The following is a 15,998-nucleotide window of genomic DNA, read 5'->3' on the forward strand; positions in this document are numbered from 1 at the left end:
AAGAGAAAAAAACAGGAAATATATCAAAACCAGTGATCAGTGAATATTACCAATTAAAAAATATGACTAGATGTGTGGTCTTAGATATAAATCCATATATTCTATTCATGAGTTTTAAATAATGTTGTCAGATTATTTACCTGTCAGGATGATTAAAACTCATAGAGAAGCCACATTTTCCTATCAAATAATCAGAACTGGGTCTGAGGATATGCTTCTTTAAACCCTAATTTTTAACTTAAAACCTCAAAAGTAAATATCTGCTCCAGGCTCAGTGTGAGAATGAGCTGAGAACCAGCAATAGCCAAAACCAAAGTATGATGATCCTCTGACCAAAGCAGCGCACAGCCTCTCGCTTCTGGAATTATACCACAGAGAACAGAAGCATGGCATTAGAAGGACTTCAGTGACTTCATCAACTGTCCTCAAAAGGTATCCCAAAGTCTCTGTGCTAAACTGTAACAGTAAAACAGATTTTAAAATGCTGTACTGTTGCTTCCAAATAATAGTATTTCAAGAACAAAAGAAATTTTAAATTTATCACTGTGATTAGAGATAAGAAAAATGCAGAATACATGGGTTTGTATAGTCATAGTAATACGCTAATGCTTTCTTATACAAGCACAGAAACTCATTTCTACATGAAAATTATTTTTAATATTTACATGAATATGGATATTACCATTCATTCTTTTTTTTTTTTTGAGACAAGGTATCCACTCTGTCACCCAGGCTGTAGTGCAATGGCATGATCACAGCTCACTACAGCCTCAACTTCTCTAGGCTCAGGTGACCCTCCCACCTCAGCCTCCCAAGTAGCTGCAACCACAAGTATGCACCACCACACTCAGTTAATTTTTGAATTTTTTGTAGAAACAGGATTTCACCATGCTACCCAGGCTGCTCTCAAACTCCTGGGCTTAGGTGATCCACCCATCTCTGCCCCATAAAGTGCTAGAATTATAGGCGTAAGCCAAGGCACCCAACCACCATTCATTCTTAATCACAATTGCAAAAGTAACATGATGTCATTTTCCATGAAAAATATTCAGATTATTCAACACCGGTACTACCAGTCATCAAAACTTGTTTGTAAATTTGAAAGAGCTTAAGTCAACTGATTTAGTGAAAAAGGAAAACGTCTTAAAATATTTTAGACTTTGTGATCTTTGCTGGTATTCTCATGAAATACAAGTTGAGATATTTACTCTCTTATCCTAAACAAGGAGAGGTAAGAAGAGCAGGAAAAAAAATTATATTTCTTTATGATATAAAGTTCCTACACAGAGCCCCAAACATTACACAACTATAAGTTTCCTCTGCTATTCCAGGCATCCTAAGAAGAAAACGCCGTGCTTTGACATCTGGGTAATCTGTTCTTGTCAAAACTTGACTGAGCTGATACATTACACTTCTAACCCAGTTCCTTCTTTCTACACTTAAACTGTCTACAGAGAAATTTTTCATAATTAACACGTATGCTTAAAGTGCTTCCAAAAAAGATAATAATGCTGATATTTTAATATCTTATGGTGTTTTGCACAAAGGAACTGAATCATGCTGTTTAAGATCGCTGAAAGATTTTAAGGGTTGAGAGGCAGCTGGTATTACTGGGAATTAGAATCCTTAAATACAAGACACAATAAACTTCCAATATAGTTCTGCTTTCAAAAAGATGTTTTTGTTGTTGTTGTTTTAAATTTGTTTCTCTGTAGTATGTAGTCAAATGTGAGTAAGGGCTGGGTGAGGTGGCTCACACCTATTGGCACTTTGGGAGGCCTAGGCGAGCAGATCACTTGAGAACAGGAGTTTGGGACCAGCCTAGGCGAGCAGATCACTTGAGAACAGGAGTTTGGGACCAGCCTAGCCAACATGGCAAAATCCCATCTCTACTAAAAATACAAAAATTAGCCAGGCATGGTTAATTACAGGCGCACACCTGTAACTCCAGCTACTGGGAAGGCTGAGGTAGGAGAATCACTTGCACCGGGAGATGGAGGTTGTAGTGAGCCGAGATCGTGCCACTGTACTCCATCTAGCCTGGGCAACAGAGCAAAATGTCATCTCAAAAAGAGAAAAAAAAAAAGAAAAAGAAAAAAAGAAATCTGAGAATGGCTTATACTTAGAAAACAGTATTATCACTTTAAAAAAAGAACGTCTAATATGTTTGATCATTATTTCATTTTTAGCAAGCACATGATATTTATGTCCCTTCTAGGTCCCCTTGGATGACAATGTTAAAATCGCAAGGAAATTTACACTAAAAGGCAAAGGTCAAATGATGATGACACCAGAGTGCTGGGAAGGGAAGAGTGGTCCCTTTAAATGATATGGGGCGGGGGAGGGAGTGGGAGGAGCTCTGGATAGAGGAGGGCGTGGTTCCTGGCTAGGGCTCCACCCCACAGACCTAGGTGAGGACAGGCACTCCTGCTTTTGTGCCCAAATGCTGCATTTTCCAAGACTACCCTGGCCCCCTATGCCCAGACCATAGACCTATATAAACCCGAGACCCTAGCAGGCAGACACACGGAAGCTGCTGGATGGCGAGAGGAACACATCTGCAGAAGATGACAAGCAGCTGGACATCCAGAGGACATCGAGTGGACACAGTGTGGAAGAGTACACTGACAGGCAGTGGCACACTGGCAGGCCATCTGCCAGCCGAACAAGGCGGGGTTTGGCCCGAGAATCAGAGGAGAGCCCAGGCCTCCTAGCAGCCTGGCTCCAGGGGAAAATCATCTCCCTTTTGGTACCCCGAAAATGCCGAAAGCTACTTCTCAAACCTTGTTGCCTGGTGCACTGGCTCACCCCTATAATCCCACCACTTTGAAAGGCCGAGGCAGGCGGATCACAAGGTCAAGAGATCGAGACCATCCTGGCTGACATGGTGAAACCCCGTCTCTACTAAAAATACAAAAATTAGATGGGTGTGATAGTGCACGCCTGTAGTCACAGCACTCGGGAGGCTGAGGCAGGAGAATGAATCGCTTGAACTCCGGAGGCGGAGGTTGTAGTGAGCCGAGATCGCCGCAACTGCACTCCAGCCTGGGCAACAGAGTGAGACTCCATCTCAAAACCACACAAACAAAACAAAACAAAAATCCAAGAAACTTTGCACTCATTCTCGAAGCCAACATGTAATTCAATGCTTCTGATACACCAAGTTAAGAAACCCTGGGAGATAGAAATCCCTCTGTCTTTGTGATAAGGAAGGGGGTTTAACTGAGCTAACACAAGCCGCCTACATATGGCTAAACTAAAAGAGCACCCTGTAACACATTCCCACTGGGGGTTCAGGAGCTGTAAACATTCACCTCTAGACACTGCCTTGGGGTTGGAGCCCCACAGCCTGCCCGTCTGTATGCTCCCCTAGAGTGTTGAGCGGCTGGCCACACCCCATCACATGCCCTGAGAAGGGACAGCGGAACTTTTCCCACTTCAATAAGATTTCTACTGTAATGCCCAGGTGGATATAAATTAAAATAAAGCTCACACTTCCTCTACATCAAACCCTTTTACAATAATTATATGACCTAAACATCTCAAATTTTTCCATAATTCCTTGAGACTTATCTGGAATTTTCCTTAAAATCTATGATCACTAGAAATAGGCACCAGCATGTGATAAGGCTAAAACTAAGACATGTTGCATTTGTCATCCTGAAAATCTGCTCTTTAACACTATCAGCGATTGTATTTATATTACAGAAAGAAAGAAACATATTTCACCCTGCTCTAGAGGGTTCAAATGCCTGTAATCTGTTTCTGCACATGATAGTGTTTTATACATATTTTTAGCTTCCTTTAACTTTTCTTTTGCTGAAAAAGAATTAAGTATTTCAAAAATAGTGACTCTGATCTTAACTCTATTCTCAAATAGAACTTCTAATGTAGCTAATCATTCCTTAATAGGTGTCAGATTTGAAGATATTTCTTCGGTCTCTTTTTCTGACAGTATAGTGAAACTCCATGCTCAGAGAATCACAACTTGTACAGAACCAATAAACGTGCCACATTAAAAATAAAAATATTTATAAGTGAATGTATTTATTGCTTGGAAAGTAAGGGCAATCCTGAAGTCTAAAAACTTCATGAATTGCAGGACTCCAGAAAGGAAAACTAGCTGTGAAGATGGTATTCACCTTGCATACACTATAATGGTCAAACTGATAAACCTGGGTTTGTGCTTTACTGAACTTCAAGCAGGAGGCCAGACTGCAGAAGCCACATAAACTGTGACCCGCCTGAAAGAAGACAGCCCTCATAGGTTAACTAGCAACAAACAAATTTTTAAAACTTAGAGAATGGTCCCGGTGCGATGGCTCATGCCTGTAATCCCAGCACTGTGGGAGGCCGAGGTGGGTGGCTCACCTGAGGTCAGGGGTTCAGGACAAGCCAGGCCAACATGGTGAAACCCCATCTTTCGTAAAAAATAAAAAAATTAGTCGGGTGTGGTGGCGCATGCCTGTAGTCCCAGCTACTAGGCAGGCTAAGGCAGGAGAATTCCTTAATCCCAGGAGGCTGAGGTTGCAGTGAGCAAGATTGTGCCACTGCACTCCAGCCTGGGTGACAGAGCAACAGAGTGAGATTCCGTCAAAAACAAACAAACAAACAGAAAAATCTTAGAGAATGAAAAGATGGGTGAACTGTCTGGCATATTTGGACTAAGAGGAAATAGGAAAAAATATTCCTTGGGCATTCTTATGCATTGGTTCACCTTCACAAAGTCTGGGGCAATACTACATCTGTTGCCTAAAGAGTATCCAAGCAAAAATGGTTTTTAAACTACAACTGTAGCAGAGATTTTAAAAGGGATATCACAAGAATATTATGTGTAACATTGTCTCTATAATAAATATAAAGCCCTGGTTAAACTGAACCAAACCCAGAGAAAAAAAGTTACTAAAACTGACCTAAAAGCAAATTTGGTTCTTTCCAAAACGAGGAAGGAAATTAAATCAATAGAAAAAAAAGCCATCTATAACCAAATATTATACCTACCTAGTTTTGCAGGTAAATTCTACCTAATATAGAAGAAAAAAATAATTCTAATCTTACATAAAATCTTTGAGGGAACAAAAAAGAAGTAATGCTCCTAACCTGATTCTATAAAGATCAATTGGTTTTAAAACCAGAATATGACATAAGAGAGAAACTAACAGTCACTCAGAAATACAGATGAAAAACAAACTTAGAAGAAAATGGAAATGATAATACATTATAAGCAATTCCTGGCTTAATCTAGGAATACAAAATAGGTTCAACTTTAAAAATCTATTAATACAAAAGTGGATGAAGGATATGAACAGACACTTTACAAAAGAAGACATACATGAGGCCAGCAAACATGAAAAAATGCTCATCATCACTGGTCATTAGAGAAATGCAAATCAAAACCACATTGAGATACCATCTCATACCAGTTAGAATGGCAATCATTAAAAAATCTGGAGACAACAGATGCTGGAGAGGATGTGGAGAAATAGGAATGCTTTTACACTGTTGGTGGGAGTGGAAATTAGTGCAACCATTGGGGAAGACAGTGTGGCAATTCCTCAAGGTCCTAGAAATAGAAATACCATTTGACCCAGCAATTCCATTACTGGGTATACACCCAAAGAATTATTAATTGTTCTATTATAAAGACACATGCACATGTATGTTCATTGTGGCACTGTTTACAATAGCAAAGACCTGGAACCAACCCAAACATCCATCAACGAAAGACTGGATAAAGAAAATGTGGTACATAAACACCATGGAATACTATGCAGCCATAAAAAACGATGAGTTCGTGTCCTTCATAGGGATATGGATGAATCTGGAAACCATCATTCTCAGCAAACTGATACAAGAACAGAAAAGCAAACACCGCATGTTCTCACTCATAGGCGGGTATTGAACAATTAGAACACACGGACACAGGGAGGGGAGCATCACACACTGCGGTCAGTAAGGGGGTTAGGGGAGGGGCAGTGGGGGTGGGGAGGGTGGGGAGGGATAACAAGGGGAGAAATACCAGATATAGGTGATGGGGGAATGAAGGCAGCAAACCACCCTGCCATGTATGTACCTATGCAACAATCCTGTGTGATCTGCACATGTACCCCAGAACCTAAAATACAATAAAAAAAAAAATAAAGAAAATCTCCTAATATAATTCATCAAACTAAGAGACTAAGTGAGGAAAACCTATCATCAATATTAATTGATAAAAAAGTTCTTAAACTAGAAATGAGGAAAACTGTACTGATAAAAGTTATCTACAGAAAAATCTATAAGTACACCGATTGTGAAAAAAATCAAAAACTTTTTTTAAACAAGTATAAGAAATTTAAAAAAAAATCTGTTTAACATTGCAATGGGGAATCCAGCACATAATAAGACAAGAAAAGAAATAAAAGAGAGAAACGAAACTGTGAATAAGAAGAAGTATAGAGAAAAGTCTTCAAAGACACTGGATATATTCCTTTAATAAGCTACAAAATAGATATTTTAGTATTCCTTAAACTATACAAATATGATGTAAAGGCATACTTATATATGAATGATCTATTTCATATATATTTAATAAAAGCAAAGACATGTTAGGGTGTTTTTAAGAAACACAATACTATGGAAATCAGAAAAAAATTAACTTCATGCTTAATCCTATGCTAGTCTCAATTTTTTTTTAGCATATAAACCCTTATAAATATAATCTAAGGCAACTCTAATTTTAAGGTTTGAAGGTTTTCAAAAGCCCATAAATATTCTAAAAGTCTTGTTGTGGGTAATTTCAAAATCTTAGAGTCAGCAACATGGCATCCACTTCATCCATATCATAGAACCATTTGCATTGAGTATATTGTGGTCTGGATTCTTTTTTCACACCCACAAAAAACTGTACTTGCAATCATTAGAGCTGGACAACAGGAAAAAAATTTATGTGTCAATTCATTCTTTTTTTTTTTTTTTTTTTTTTAGACGGAATCTCGCTCTGTATCCCAGGCTGGAGTGCAGTGGCACAATCTCGGCTCACTACAACCTCTGCCTGCCAGGTTCAAGCAATTCTCCTGCCTCAGCCTCCTGAGCAGCTGTGACTACAGATGCGAACCACCATGTCCAGCTAATTTTTTGTATTTTTAGTAGAGATGGAGTTTCACCATGCTGGCCAGGCTGGTCTCAAACTCCTGACCTCGTGATCCACCCACCTAGGCCTCCAAAAGTGGTGGAATTACAGGCGTAGTCATGGTGCCCGGCCCCAATTCATTTTTAAAGGCATCTGAACTTCTGTGACTCTCCATCTCAAATGGAAACAACCATACTTGAATTCTTCAAGATTGAAATATTTAAAATGGGCCTTAATTTAACAACTGAGTAAATGTAAATCGGCTTTTAAAAAATATTTCAGTCTAGTTCAGCCAATGAGATGTTTTCATTTCATTCTTGCCAGCCCCATTGTTTATCTATTTTTTTCTACTCTATAGAGAAGAGACGGACTGAAAAGACAAAACACAGAATTTCTTTATGAAAACCAGATTTAACTTCCTGCTATTTATCTCTCAATCAGCCTTTATTGGTGAGATACTTTTAGCAGGTTCTCCTACCAGGGCTCGCTGGTAAAAATGAAAATCTGTGTTTTACAGCATAACTCAGGCCAGTCAGTTTTAAGAAAATACTATAGTACCTTTCTTGATTTAACTGGCAAATTTCACGTTTTATGAAAATCTGAACCTCTGTTGAAAAATTTGTATCTTCCCTTGGACATATCATGACAAATTATTGGAAAAATATAATAATAGAATTTATTACACCATTTCAAAGGTAGCTGGTTAATTGAAACTCATCACAGCTAAAGACACTCAATTAAAGGTTTAAAAAAAAAAGCTTAGACCATAAAATCTGCAATGAAATAGTCAATTTTTACATGGCTTAGAGACTTAGGATTCACTTAAATTGTGAGTTATTTCCTAAATGATATTCCTACAACATACTTGTTCTTAAAATTTGATGCCATGTTAAATTGAAATAGAACCACCAATTTTGCAGCAATCTACAAAGGAAAAAAAATTGTCAAATACTACAAAACAATTTTGACTGTTTTTCTGTATCTAAAACATAATATTTGTCATTTGCATTGGGGGAGTGAATGCAGACTGCTTGGATAATCACCTTGAAAGTTTCAAATATGTATATCATTTCACATACATCTTTTATATTTATCAGTTCACATGTTTACATTAAAAATGGGCATTAAAAACAACTGTTAGCTCTTAAGTTTTCCCAGATTCACTCTTAATTGGTTTTTTTGTTGTTGTTGTTTTGTTTTGAGACAGACTCTCGCTCTGTTGCCAGGCTGGAGTGCAGTGGCACAATCTCAGCTCACTGCAACTTCCACCTCCCGGGTTTAAAGGATTCCCTTGCCTCAGCCTCTCAAGTAGCTGGGATTACAGGCAAGCACCACTATGCCCAGCTAATTTTTTGCATTTTAGTAGAGACGGGGTTTCACCACATTGGCCAGGATGGTCTTGATCTCCTGACCTCATGATCTGCTCGCCTTGGCCTCCCAAAGTGCTGGGATTACAGGCATGAGCCTCCGCGACTGGCCCAATTGTTCTTAACTATTTAAGAAATTGTTCTTAACCATTTAAGAAACTGCTTTCAAACAATTAACCACCACAGTCATGTTTTTTAAATCAAACTGACATAGAGTTAATAAACCATTCTCAGAATCTATTTGATTTCGAATCTATAACTTAATTTTAAAATGCCTTTTAGCAAACCAGATGTGCTGCCATATATGCTACAATTCTTTTATGTTTATGTGCTCACTGATCTGCTTATCTATAACTCTGTTAGCCTGGGATTGCGACGTTAATTAATAAGGAACTTTGCAAGAAGCTGATTTTAGGGAAGAGAGGTGACCAGTTTGAGATGCTGGCACATCACCCAGGTGGAAAAGTTCCTTGTAAGTAGGGGGTCACAGAGAACATAACTTAGAAATTCAATTGTGTATTTATTGACCTCCTACCATATACCAAGCAATGTTCTAGATACTATAGAAAAGGGAAAATAAAACTTCAAGAATTCATTAGTTTAGGGAGAAGGCAAAATCGTAGGAGAAAACTGTGGGAAATGAGAGAAAGATAGTCAAAATCATGCAGAGCCTTAAAAGCCGTGGTAACAGAGATCAATGGTGCCAAATTCTACAGAAACTAGAGCCACATGGGGATTTAGAAAAGGCCAGAGCAAAAAGAGTGATTGCACATTTAACTGCTTTGTAATGAATCAAGAAATGCTTTCTTTAAGCAAATATTAATCAATATGGCTTAAAAAATGAGTTGCTTTAAAGGGGGACGGGAGTGGGTGGGTGCAGATGCAGTGGCTCACACCTGTAATCCCAGCACTTTGGGAGGTTGAGGCAGACAGATCACCTCAGGTTGGGAGTTTGAGACCAGCCTGAACAACATGGAGAAACCTTATCTCTACTAAAAAATACCAAATTAGCCAGGCATGGTGGTGCATGCCTGTAATACCAGCTACTCGAGAGGGTAAGGCAGGAGAATCGCTTGAACCCAGGAGGTGGAGGTTGTGGTGAGTCGATATCGCACTACTGTACTCCAGTCTGGGCAACAAGAGCATAACTCTGTCTCAAAAAAAAAAAAAAAGTGGTGGGTATCGGGGGAGACTCTTTCAAATATAATGTGGCTTGCTCATTAAGGCAGTCATCAGAGAAAATTTTTTTTTCCTAAGCACAAAAATGCAAAGAGTCATTGTGAAATCAGCAAACTACAGTAATCAACTATGTCTAGTATTTTCCTGACATTATCAACCACATAATGAGACAGGACTTGTGGTTTACATAGTCCAAATCAGCTATCATTTCTCTAGTATCCAGATTTAAACCATAAATTAGCAGCACAGTCACTATGACAGGGTTTACTCATCATCATTTGCATCCAATCAGTTAATGACTGGCAGCTGTCTACAGGACCCATTACTGAAGGCAGCAGTTTTAATGCATACTGCTTCATGAGGCTGAAAATCATATCCCGTTAAAGCACATGCTAGAATGAAGTATTCTGGAATTTGTAAAGGCTTTCAAAGGAAGAAAAAAAAAATCCTAACTCCATCTGTAATCTCAGAAAATCGTATAGAAGACTGGGTTTCTAATCTTTTACTTAGGTTCAAATAATGTAACAGACTAAGAAAATCTGCCTTAAGGAAGATTATTGCCAGGTTCATAATTGCTAAGAAAGTAACTGTAGTCAGAATTATTATTAACATCTTATACACAGAAAAAAAAAATAAGAAACCTGGACTGGAAGAGTTTTGCCTTGTATCAAAATGGAAGCATATGTCACACACCGATGCAGTCACACACAGATGCAGTCACACAATCTAAAACTAACTCCACTCCCAATTCTACCTGTCATTATAAAGCATCCTTCACACTACCTGGCATATCAAAGGCATAATATTTCACACTTTTGCCTTATTTCATGCATGTACATTCTATCTGTAAACAGATCATGAACCCCTTAAAGAGAAGGACCTTGACTGTAACAAGACTCAAACATATTCATTACTGAATGCCTTTGCTCTACCAGACACAGTCCTCATTGCAGCATATACAGCACTTTTTAAAATGTAAAAATCTCTACCTTCTTGTGTTATACATTCTAGTGTATGCTGATAACACATGCACACAATGAACATGTAATTATAGAAAATATAGTATGTCAAATAGTGATAATTACTAAGAGAAAAATAAAGCATGGAAAGAGGATAGGGAATGTTGGATAAGACAGAGGTGGAGGGGTGGATATAATTTATAGCAGGGCAGTCAATTTTACATAAAGCACCTTGCTTATAATGCAACAGCTGATCAGAGTCTTAAAGGAAGTGAGGAAGATCACAGTGAGAATAACCAGGAAAACACATTCCAGGAAGAAACAATGACAAAGGTAAAAGCTCTGTGGCGGTCGGACGCAGTGGCTCACGTCTGTAATCCCAGTACTTTGGGAGGCTGAGGCGGGCAGATCACCTGAGGTTGGGAGTTCGAGACCAGCCTGACCAACATGGAGCAACTCTATCTCTACTAAAAATACAAAAATTAGCCAGGTGTGGTGGCACATGCCTGTAATCCCAGCTACTCAGGAGGCTGAGGCAGGAGAATCCCGTGAACCAGAGAGGCAGAGGTGGCAGTGAGCTGATACCGTACCATTGCACTCCAGGCTGGGCAACAACAGCGAAACTCTGTCTCAAAATAAAAAAAAAATAAAAAAAATAAAAAAAAAGGGAAGGGGGGGCCTCTGCATCAGGAGCTTCCCTGGCATATAAAAGTACATCAAAGGGGCCAGCAGGACCGGAGTGGAATAAGGGAAGGAAAGGCTGGTGAGTATATACGGGGTCCTGTCTGTCTGAGACTGTGTATTAGTATCTATATCTATCATATCTATAATCTATCTATCTATGTAGAGTTGTGTAAGCACAGAACTGTTCTAATTTTATTTATTTTTATGTTTTCAACTTTTATTTTAGATTCTAATGCTATATGTGCAGGTTTATTACAAAGGCATATTACATGATGCTGAGGCCTGGAGCACAACTGAACCCATCACCCAGGAAGTGAGCATAGTACTCAATAAATAGCTTTTGAACTCTTGGCTCCCCCGCTCCCTCCCCCTCTAATATGCTTTCAATTAGAGAGAAACAGGGAGCCAGAGAATAACTGGGGAGAGTGGAACACCATGGCCTGACTTGTGTTTCCAAAAGGTCGCCAGGGCTGCTGGTTAAGCATAGACTTTGAAGGCGAAAAGAAGCAGGGTTCAGTTCAGACATTAAAGAATGTAAAATTGTCGGCCGGGCGCGATGGCTCACGCCTATAATCCCAGCACTTTGGGAGGCCGAGGCGGGTGGATCATGAGGTCAAGAGATCGAGACCATCCTGGTCAACATGGTGAAACCCTGTCTCTATTAAAAATACAAAAATTAGCTGGGCATGATGGAGCATGCCTGTAGTCCCAGCTACTCGGGAGGCTGAGGCAGGAGAATTGCTTGAACCCAGGAGACGGAGGTTGCAGTGAGCCAAGATCGCGCCATAGCACTCCAGCCTGGGTAACAAGAGCTAAACTCCGTCTCAAAAAAAAAAAAAAAAAAGAATGTGAAGTTGTCACTCACATCATTACAAACAGAAAAAGCTAAACATCAGTGAACTGGGGTCGCAGGGCCAACCACCACCGTGAAATCTAGAGAAAGACAAATCTAAAGACACAGCAAAGGAGAGCTTACCTGGAGCAGAAGCTGCTGGAGACAGAAACCGTTAGAAAGAATTGACTAGTCATTTTGACAAGTTGCTGGAGGCTAAGCATGAACTAGCTTTCAAATCAGAAACTCCTGAGAGTGGCAGTCTTAGGGGACTTGCACACTTTTGGAGGTTTTGCCTTCTGGGACCCCAACAGAGTCTCATTGGGAGGGGCCAAGAAAGATGTTCTCCTGACTCTGGCAGTAGAAGAATAAACCTTATGAAATATACTACCCAGAGCATTTGTCATGATAGATGCCACTTGCTCCATAAACGAAAGATCTTAGCCTTGTCCCAGAGCTGTGAGGGAAAGCCATTCCTTTCAACTCAGCCTCTTTTAGCCTTCCTGTCTCAACTGGAGTGGGACACAAGGAAAGATAGGAAACACTTGTGGCCAGGAGCGGTGGCTCACGCCTGTAATCTCAGCACTTTGGGAGGCTGAAGAGGGCATATCACGTGAGGTCGGAAGTTGGAGACCAGCCTGACCAACATGGAGAAACTCTGTCTCTACTAAAAATAAAAAAAAAACTAGCTGGGCATAGTGGTGCATGCCTGTAATTCCAGCTAATTGGGAAGTTGAGGCAGGAGAATAACTTGAACCCAGGAGGCGGAGTTTGCAGTGAGCCGAAATCATGCCATTGCACTACAGCCTGGGCAACAGAAGCAAAACTCCATCTCAAAAAAAAAAAAGAAAAGAAACACTTGTGAAGATTTTGCCATAAAATAATAGAATATTTTTCCTTCCCCACACCAACAGAGCTGCTGAAATAGATGCAAAACAAACTGAGTCCTTGGGAAAGCCCAACAAACACTGGGAAGACCAAAACCAAGGCCACCAGAGGAATGTGACATCTCTGGAACCCACAGCTATGGCAAAATACAGTCTAACTCCTAATCAGATTTACATAAAATCTCACAATAAAACCGATTCACCCCATTTCTTATTACCCAATACATCATGCTGAGTTGAAGCAAAAAAAGTACAAGACATGCTAAAAGGCAAGAAACACAAGCTGGGAGGTGAGACAAGAGTCTTTTTACTAATATTCCAGATAAAAGACGGTGGTGGCCTCGGCCATGATGCCAACAGTGATGGTGTAAAAAGTGGTCAAGCTCTGGATGCATTTTTACAAAGAGGGCATAGAGGATCTCCTGATGGAATGGATGTGAGCTGCTGTGAAGGGAAAAGAGGAGGCAGGGATGACTTCAGAATTCTTGGCCAGACCTGCTAGGAAAATGGAGATTCCATCAACTGAGATGGACTGAGATGGTAAAGCCCACAGTTTTACCTGTGGGCTTTACCCAGTTGACTGGGCCATGGGTGGGTGGTGGGTTTTGAAAATTCAGTGTTTGATGTCTGAAAGAACTTATCATGGCAGTGGCCAGTTGTACATTTATTTAGCTAATAATATTTTGGGGTGCTGAAATGCTGCAGCACTTTTTAAGTATTAGAACGAACACCTGAAAATGTTGGAAACCCAGGAAATGTTCAATAATTGTTTTACTTAGTGAATGAAAAAATAAAAAAATGATCAAACATTCTAACTATGTACCAAAATATCTTATTTAGAATCATTAACTGTCAGCTTTTAATGCTGGAAAATACCTAAGAGTTTACAAAATGTTTTCAGGTATTCTGACTGTTACTTATACCCTAGTATCTGAGTATCTGCCCTCTCCTTTTTGCATTGTAATAAAATTTGGCTGGATATGTGCCTTCTCAGAATAAAGATAACATTTCCCAGCCTTCCTTGTAGGTAGGTGTGCCCAATGGTCTGAGACCAAGCTGTGCAATTTCTGCAATATGCTCTAAGACTGAGTATACCCACCATTTGCGCTTTCTCCCTCTCTTCCTGTCAGCTGAAGTGCTGATGTGATAATGAGCCATCTTGGACCATAAGGACAGGGTGACACCACTGAGATGGCAAGGGAATAAAAGAGAAAGAGCTTGGATCCTGAAAACCCATGGCGCCACCTTATCAGCTCTGTGTTTGCACATACTTAGATTAAAAGAAAGAATAAAGCTTCTATCTTACTTAAACCACTGTTGTCTTGGCTTTTTCTAATAGTAATTTAGCCTAAAACTTAAAATATACCAAGAAATTTTGTTTTTAATTCTTAGCTATATATCAGGAAAATACGTTGGCAACATAGCCTTGTTCTATATCCTTACATCTACTAGTGCAGAAAAACTGGCTGGTAAATATTCTGCAAAAACTAATTGTAACAATTTTTACAACAAGATCCATTCAATAAACTGTGCAGTATTTACTACCTAGAAAAAGCCAACCTGGTAATGATTTTTCACAAAGAATTGAGAAATTACATGCTATACAGTAGCTCAACTTTAAGCTTCCAACTTCCTATTAAAGTCTCTGCAATTTATTTAGCAGTGTAAGTGCCAGCAATTAGTTCCTTAGCTTAAAGAAATGTGTAGTTGTTCACTAAATTCTTGACTTAATTTGTGCTCATCCGACAAGCACGACAAAGTAGCTTTTGGGGTATCTAGATCTTTAGACATATATCCTAATACCTACTAGCAGGCCATTTTCATATTCTGGAACAGTTTTATACCTTCTTTTAATCCTGATATAGAATTGTATTGGAAAGAGTAGAAAGATAGCAGTTCAAACGCTATATAAACAAACATAATTTAAAGAGTAAAAATAGGCCAGATGCGGTGGCTCACTTCTGTAATCCCAGCACTTGAGGAGTATGAGGTGGGCAGATCACCTAAGGTTAGGAGTTTGAGACCAGCCTGGCTAATGTGGTGAAATCCCGTCTCTACTAAAAATACAAAAATTAGCCAGGTGTGGTGGTGGGTACCTGTAATCTTAGCTACTCGGGAGGCTGAGGCAGGAAAATCGCTTGAACCCAGGAGGCGGAGGTTGTAGTGAGTCAAGTTCATGCCATTGCACTCCAGCCTGGGCGCTACAATAAGACACCACTCTCAAAAAAAAAAAAAAAGAGAATAAAAATGGCTTATAAAGAACAAAACTCTTTAGCACTATTTACTATGATATATTTCTGCACTAAAAATTTACATCTATTTTTATTTAATTGTCTTCTAGCTTCCAATACATTAAATTGCCTAAACTAGAGTAATCCATTGTCATAGCTTTTGACTTTTCTCTTTTATTTTAAAGGAAACTACTTTCTATGCTAGCTATCGATTCTGAGATTTGCTCAGATAATTTTCTAAATCAAAAGCAATCATGAATAGTATAATCAAAGCTCTCATTATACAGTGAAAAGTTTATTTTTCTAAGTGACTTAAACATTCAAGTAAAAACTTGCTAACTGCTTTCAACATTCAGATAATTTAGCCTCTGCACAGCAGAAGGTGACTCACACCTGAATGTGCACACACTGACATCTAGAGACATAATTTCAGGATTCAGAGGGAGTCACATCTCCAAATCTTTTAAAGGTTTCAATGAAAGTCTTGTATTTCCCCAGGCGATGCCTGGAAAACAGAAGAGCTAATGTATACTTATGTGGGATACTGACTTTTATTATATGATAAAAGAGCTGTTTCTATCAGTAGTTTAAAATTTGAAAACCAAGCCCTTTTCTAACTTCTTGCAACAGTCAATATTTTTACACAACAGGAGCTCTAATTCTGCCAGACAAACATAGTTAGAAACACAGGAAAATATTTTCTTATTCCAAGTAAGAAATATTAGTCATGTCTCTAAATTGGTTATAT

The 15,998-nt window shown here is 39.2% G+C and overlaps 1 protein-coding gene across 2 annotated transcripts in view; it reads right to left on the reverse strand.

Annotated features, from left to right (window-relative positions):
- The window catches only part of TMTC2 (transmembrane O-mannosyltransferase targeting cadherins 2), a 441,683-nt gene that overhangs the window by 222,106 nt on the left and 203,579 nt on the right, over window positions 1–15,998 (reverse strand). The gene's annotated exons all lie outside the window — the stretch shown is intronic.

This window comes from Aotus nancymaae, unplaced genomic scaffold (genome assembly GCF_030222135.1).
Source record: "Aotus nancymaae isolate 86718 unplaced genomic scaffold, 86718_ANA_hifiasm-v0.15.2.pri h1tg000016l, whole genome shotgun sequence".
In the NCBI taxonomy this organism is placed as follows: Eukaryota; Metazoa; Chordata; class Mammalia; order Primates; family Aotidae; genus Aotus; species Aotus nancymaae.